Source organism: Hemiscyllium ocellatum, chromosome 37 (assembly GCF_020745735.1).
Source record: "Hemiscyllium ocellatum isolate sHemOce1 chromosome 37, sHemOce1.pat.X.cur, whole genome shotgun sequence".
Lineage (NCBI taxonomy): Eukaryota > Metazoa > Chordata > Chondrichthyes > Orectolobiformes > Hemiscylliidae > Hemiscyllium > Hemiscyllium ocellatum.
In genome coordinates this window covers 15360101-15368016 of record NC_083437.1, presented here as the reverse complement: position 1 = coordinate 15368016, position 7916 = coordinate 15360101, and positions in this window count along the sequence as shown.

Here is a 7916-nt window from a genome sequence, read left to right as displayed (position 1 = left end):
TCCAATAGGCACAGATTGTCTTTTAGTGCAAGATTTAGATTATCATTGTCTGAACATGAGGTCAGACAATGAGTATCAGCTGATTTTTGGTTGCAGAGAATTTCTTATTGCTCTGAATATTTGGTCATTTGATGAAAACGAGTAAATAGGAGCTTGAGTTAGCATTCAACCTGAGAGATGACAGTTTTGACAGTATAGTGCTGGCTTGCTATGTCAGTCTAGATTACACACTCAAGTCTTAGATCAGGATTTGATTCCACCACTTTCTGATCTGGAATCACATTCAACTAAAATTCTGGGTAATTGAGAATTAAAAGTTCACAGTGAGAGACAAGTTTGAAAGTTCCCTCTAATCTTTTTTCTGTCCCAAGTCTGTATCATGTTCAGCTGGGGGAAAGCAACTCTTATCTAAAGTATACAAGGAAATCAAATAAAAGTGCAGAAAAGCCTCAACGTTCTCACAGAAAGAGAAAAACGTGGGATGGAAAGTAACAGGAGACATCTGTGTCCAAGTGACTTAACCAAAATAAATAATGCCGGTGCCAACTACTTTAATTTATCTGACACACATACAAAGAACTGACAGCTGTCAGAAAAGAGGATTGACAGTCACAGTTATGTGGATAAATCTGTTTGGCTCACATGGCATTCAGGAAAGATGGAGGATTCCATGGTTGGATCACCATACATGGACCCAATGAGCCGGACTTGACCTTGATCAAGTCAACCTTGCAGTTTGCACATTTGAAATTGAATAATAAAAAGAAAATAATGGGGGAAGAGTTTGCATATTGAGGAGTGCATGGCCTGAGGCAAAAGTGAGGAGAGTAATGTCAGTAAAAATATCAGTGTGGGGAATAGTTCATTAGAACCAACTTGCCGTTTTAATTACCCCAAGTGTTTCACTCACGCAGTACAACATGGTGCTAACTGAAGGTAAGGACTTCTTAGCACAGCTACCAGAAAGGAGTATGCTGCGCTTACAATTCAGTTGCTGGTTTATCATTTCGAGAAGCTGGTTAACCTCTAGACATTTCCTGGTGTACCTTATCACTCTGGAAAGCTCACTTCACACAGAGGAAGTTTTTGCTGGCATTGTGTTGTTTTTGTGACAGAAATTGTTTGGCTGCAGTTATGGCTGGTTTCCTTCAGGGCTGGAGAGTAATGCAGAGCAGCAAGGAAGGCACTCCCAGGACAGGAGCTACGATCAGCAGGAGGAGGAAAAAGGCACAGCACAGGAGGCCATATGCAGAGCAAGTATTCAGTGAGTACTGACATTAACGTTGTTCAGCAGTAATGCACAAGGTGTCTTTGCTTCAACCAAGGAGCCCATCACAAAGACATTCAACTTGCTGTAGTGATAACACAAACTTCACACCAGGGGTTAGGCCTCAGTTTGTCAAGGCTCACTGTGCAGGTACACTTACTAAACTAAGTTAGAGTTAATATGGGAAATGCAGTAAACAGACATGCACAGGAAGACCCAGTAAGAAATTAAGAAGCTAAATGCCACGTTGGCCTTTATTGAAAGGAGAGGAGTATAGAAATAAAGTGTACTTGCCAAAACCATACAGAGCTTTATTGTGATAACTCCTGGAACATTGTGCGCAGTTTTGACTTCCATTTTTAAAGAAGGATGTTCTTGCATTGGAGATGGTAAAGTGTAGTCACTAGATTGTATGTTGCAATGAGAGAGTTGTAATATGATGAGAGAGACTGCGCAAACTGGGCCCATACTCTCCGGAGTTTTGAAGTGATTTCAGTGAAACGTGTACAAGATCCTGTCAGATGGCAAGCTATCTCTCCGGTAGTAACCAGATTTTCATTCTAGTGTGGGGAGAGGTGGGTGTTCATAAGAATAGGGCGCACCATCAAGGGAGAGCATTTAGAACCAGCTACTTGTGTGGAGGCCAGGTGTTTAAGCCAGCCTTGGTACTTTGGGGTATTAAAACCAACAAAACAAAAAACAGGCTTCCACCCACATTCCTCACACCCCATCAACCCCCACACACTCCCTCTGCCCCAAACATGCAAGGGTTGCCAGAATTAATCGATGAAATGCTGACTATTGTATAGACTCTGGAATGATTTGTGTGAATTGGAAGGAAGCAAAAATCATCACAGTATTTATTGATGGAATGGGAACAAACACAGGAAAGTACAGAACCGATAGTGTTTTATTAATAGTTGGAAAAGTGCTAGAATCTACTTTTGAAGAAAGGATAAGTAGACACCCGATTGATTATGATCTAATTGGGAATAACCAGCATTGGACCGCAAATGGGAAATTATGGTTGATGGACTTTCTTTGAGTTATTTTGAAGATGTTACTAACAAAACTGACAAAGGCGAGCCAATGGATGTAATAAAAATAGGTCCAAGATGACAGGAATTCTTTTTACCTCAACTCTCTCAATGTTAGCCCACAAGCTTCTGTCAGCAAGCAAAGTGAGATATCAAGGACTGTCATTTTTTTTAACAAATCAACAATTCAGAGGTCACAAGATTTAAAGTAGTAAACCGTTTAACCAGTTCAAGCAGTTTGACAGTTTGATATTGTCAATGAATTTGAGAGCTCCCTTGGCAATTTGAATATTAGAACATAGAATAGTGTAGCAGAGTACAGGCCCTTTGCCCTCAATGTTGTGCCAACCTTTTATCCTGTTCTAAGCTCAAACTAACCTATATACCCATCACTTTACTATCATCCATGTGCCTATCCAAGAGTCACTTAAATGTCCTGAATGTAGCTGACTCTACTACCACTGCTGGCAGAGTATTCCATGCACCCACCAGCCTCTGTGCAAAGAACCCACCTCTGACATCTCCCCTAAACCTTCTTCCAATCACCTTAAAATTGTGCCCCCTTGTGATAGCCATTTCCACCCTGGGAAAAAAGTCTTTGGCTATCCATTCCATCTGTGTCTTTCATCATCTTGTACACCTGTATCCAGTCACCTCTCATCCTTCTTTGCTCCAATGAAAATAGCCCTAGCACCCTCAACCTTTCTTCATAAGACATGCCCTCTAGTCCAGGCAGCATTCCGGTAAATCTCCTCTGCACCCTCTCTAAAGCTTCCACATCCTTCCTATATTGAGATGATCAGAACTGAACACATATTCCAAGTGTGGTCTAACCAGGACTTTATAGAGCTGCAGCATAACCTCCTGGGTCTTTAACTCAATCCCCCTGCTAATGAAACCCAACACAATATACGCCTTCTTAACAACCATACCAACTTGGGTGACAACTGTGAGGGATCTATGGACACGGACCCAAGATCATTCTATTCCTCCACATTGCCAAGGACCCTGCCTTTAACCCTGTAATCTGCATTCAAATTTGACCTTCCAAGGTGAATCACTTCACATTTTTCCAGGTTGAACTCCATCTGCCACTTCTCAGCCCAGCATGTCCCACTGCAAACTCCAACAGCCCTTCACACCATCCACAACTCCACCAACCTCCTTGTCATCAACAAATTTACTAACCCACCCTTCCACTTTCTCATCCAAGTCATTCACTAAAATCACAAAGAGCAGAAGTTCCAGAACAGAGAAAATTGAGATTGGTGAGCTCAAGACTATCAATCATTGGGGCTTGATAGAATATACTTCCTTTCTTAAAATACAGGGACAAAGAAAGTATCATAAACTATCCTATCTTACCAAAAAGTCATAACAGTGAGAATAACAAATGATGATGAAGAGGTTGAGCCCATGGATATTTGATGACTTAAAGAGTTATCAGATAATGTTCATCATCCTTAATAGCCAATTAGATATTGATACACCTCCATTAAACCAATTAGTAATGAGTCTTGCCTCATCGAAGAAATCAGAATCTAATGGCATAAGTGATCATGAGGTAATTAAACATCAGCATATGGTGACCAAGGTAGGCAACAAATTTGAAAGTGAAGTTACCCTGCTGTCCAATTAGATGCAGAATGTAGAGTCATAGAATTATACAACACAGAAATTAGATCCTTCGGTCCAACTCGTCCATGCCAATCAGGTATCCAAAACTGAACTTATCCCTTTTGCCTCCATTTGCCCCACATCCCTCTAAACCTTTCCGATCGAGAATAGAATCGTGAATAGGAAAGGTTTCAAGGGAAATGGGCCAAATGCAGATAAGTGGGACTAGTCCAGTTTTGGACACCTAATCTTAGTTATGTTGACAAGAGAGACCAAAGACTGAGCTTTGAGCCAGCATCTTAAACTGAACTGCAAAGCAAGAGCTGTAGTACAGTGATAAGCTCACAGCCTTGCCTTTGAAAGTCTTATTTATTAGAGTAAAGTTTCTTGAGTTACATGCAGCAGACAGTCTCTTGTTAAAGTCTCACATGAAGAAATAAATATTGGTATTTGAATTTTCACCCAGAACAAATGGTGAATGCATTCACCTCCAATTGACAGATCCTCTTTACGGAGCTTGTTATTAGTCGATAAAGTGTGGTGCTGGAAAAGGCACAACAGGTCAGGCAGCATCTGAGAAGCAAATGAGTCGATGTTTCAGGACTTGTTAATAGGCCCACTAATTTGAAACAGGATGGTCTACAGTATGTGGAATGTAGACATAAATTAAGACTTTTGTTTTAAGCCGAGAAATTTTAGGACTGGGGAATTATTGCTGTTGTTCGGACACAACCATTCAGTTGGCTGTTTAGCCAGTTTGGTGCGTAGCGAGACTGCTAACTTGCTGATGTGCAGCAGTCCCTCTTCTGCAAGTCAGCTGTAGGTTCCATCATGGCTGCCATTGATCAGTCACTCTCTGCAGGCAGCTGTTACATCCTGGTTTAACTCAATGTCATTGATTGTGTGATTGGTTCAATCAGAACACTTACATTTGAGATATTTTCTGATCAACTTGTTTTTGTACATCTTTAGAGCAAGTGAGGCATGAACCCGAGCCTCCTGGTAACCATTTACAGTTGAAGTGAAACTAGAAAATGCTTGAAATCACAACGGTTGAGGCAACATCCATGGAGAGAAAGCAAGCTAATGTTTTCAGTCTAGACGATTTTTCATCACAGTTGATGTGAAGTCTGGAGGGAGTAGCATTTATGCAATTGTTAGGGGAGGAGTGTGGAGTAATGAGGGAGAGAGGCTGCTGATCGTGCTGATTAAGTGATTGGAATGTGAGGATGACAGAGCAATGGTGCATCTAACTGCCAAACAGGAAAGAACAGACAGTCCAAGTGGAGTGGGAGGAAGGGAGAGAGGACATGGAGACAAGTAAAGCTAAAAGAAAGGGAAGGAATGGGAGTGGGTTCACAATCTGAAGGACCTGAACTCAATATTAAATTCAGAAGGTTATAAAGTACCTAATCTGAAGATGAGATGTTGCTTCTCCAGTTTGCATTGTGATAGGCTGGGGGATTGCAGCATGCCGAGAACAGAGAAGTGGGCATGCATGTTAAACTGACCAACTACAGGATTATGATTGCGCTGATGAGTTCTGCAAAGTGGTCACCAAGTCTGCGTTTGGTTTCTCCAATGTAGAGTAGGCCACATTGCTCCTATGTACATTTGAAGATTATGACTTGTGAGTGACTCAGATGCACCATAGAAGTGGGAACCTGAAATTACCTATACTTTAGGCTCCTCGGTCTGGATTGCAAATCAAGCTCAGGGAGTCTGTGCTAATATAACTAACTAATATACAGAATAATTATATTAATGATAATATTGATTAGCTAATGCTGCAAATTAGGTGTAAGGTTGAACTTAAAATCTCAGAGGACCTCTGCTCAGTATCTTGTCTAGATTTGTCTTCATCTGAAATCTGAGGGATTGGATCTTCTTGAGAGTCATGGTATCTGGTCTGCAGCAGGAATGGGACATCAGAGAGCCTGCCCTGTTTTACCAACAGAGGGAGGGCACTCTCTGAGACTGTCTGTCAGACCACATATTTACAGATGCTAATGGGCTGAAGTTTCTCATACTAAAGGAAGGGTCAGAACTTAAGGAATCTTTTTGAGCTCTCTCTGGGATCTTTTGGGTGGCTCTCAATTCTTGGAGCATCTGCCAGGCCAGTAAAGTTTCAGCTTGGTGGAACTGCTGATGTAGAGTGCTCCCATTAACTGTCTGGATATGGGAGATAGCTTCAACTGCAAATTCCCTCCACTAGGTATATTACCAAATTTACTAAGCTTGTCTGAAACCCAGTAGTCTGCATTCCTCATTTTCTGCAATATTTGACATGGAGTGTGTTTTGGCAGATCAATTACAATAGATTACAATCTTTGAGCTGATTTTTCAGAGACTTTGTATTTTGAGTCCACCACTAGAGTATAATTGTTAATGGGAAGTAACTGCAGCTCAGGCCAGAAGACTAGTGCTGGCTTTGGCAATGGAAAGCTCAATGTGCTGCAGGAATAAGAGACCAGGGATTCAAATGTAGGTGAACACTGGAACTCATGACCTTGTATATGCAGTTGCAGTTTTGGATCCAGGAGATAATCAGGAGTCAGGCCCACAAGTTAAAGGGATAGTATTTACTAACTTGGACCTGGAAGGCAGCAGGAGTTGGTGCTTCATGTCTGCGGAATCACATTTTTGGGTCCAGGATAGAAAAAGGAATGGGCGCTTTATGTATTAAAAACAGCAGCTGTTAGGGTGTCACATGCAGGAGACCAGCTTCACAGAGGGAGAGTCTGTGCAAGTCAGGGCTGATGTGGCAGTCAACACAGATTTACATCTTCAGGTATAAGAGACAAAGAGGGTTGCAACTTTGGGTATTGGGCACCTGAAGGTTTTAAAGGCTAGAAAATGTGAATCTCATTCTCTCCTATTTTTGTAATTCAAATTGATCAATCACAAGCTACTATCTCACCGGAATGTGATTCCAAGCAGCTGCCCACCATTTTATTGCCCTCAGAGGCCTCAGGTCAATTCTGCCTCAACAGTACCCCAAATGGTCCTCAGGAATTGTCACGCTGGGGGCCTGCATACAATTCTTGTGCAGCTTTCATGGCAGTCCCACACTTTGGTTCCTGATGGAATCTCAATGACTGGATCATTGGGGATAGGTTTGAAAAATGTGAAATGTTCTCCATGCCTGTAGTCCTGAAGCCTGGGATTCAAGCCCCTGCCACTTGATGGTATGTCAGGGCGTCTGAAATATTGCTTAATGAGCTAAGTTTGCCTTTATGGAAAAGAGAGGTTCACAAATATCAGCAGTACTTTGAATTTCTGTATGGCTGTGTCTGCATTGTGTGGTGTTGGATTGTTAATGATTAGTCACCAATAAGTAACATTTGCACCAGTTAAGTGCCAAGCAATGAACATCTCCAACAAGAGAGAATCTAACCATTACCCCATGACATTCAATGGCTTTACCAACAATGAAATCCCACTGTTAACATTTTGGGGATTACCACTGACATGAAACTAAACTGGACTAGCCATCCGTATACTGGGGATAAAAGTACACAAGTACAGAGACTGGGAATTCCTGCAGTGAGTAACTCGCCTCCTGATTCCCCAAAACCTGCCCATCATATCAAGGCACAAGTCAGGAGTGTGATGGAATACATATCTGGATGAGTGCAGCTCAAGAAACTTAACACTATCCTGGAGAAAGAAGCATGCTTGATTGGCACCAGATCCATAAATATTCATTTCTGCACCACTGAAGCTCATTTGCAGCAGTGCGAACCATATACAAGATGAACTGCAGAAATCTACTAATGCTCCATACGTAGCTTCTTCCAAACCATGACGACTGCCATCTAGAAGGACAACAGCAGCAGATACTTTGGAACACCAAAGGTTTAGAGTGATTTGGGCCAAATGTAGGCAAATGGGACTAGTTTAGTTTGGAAAACTTGGTTGGTATGGACAAGTTGGGCAAAATGGTCTGTTTCTGTGCTATATGACCGGTAAACTCCCCTCTGCACCACTCACCA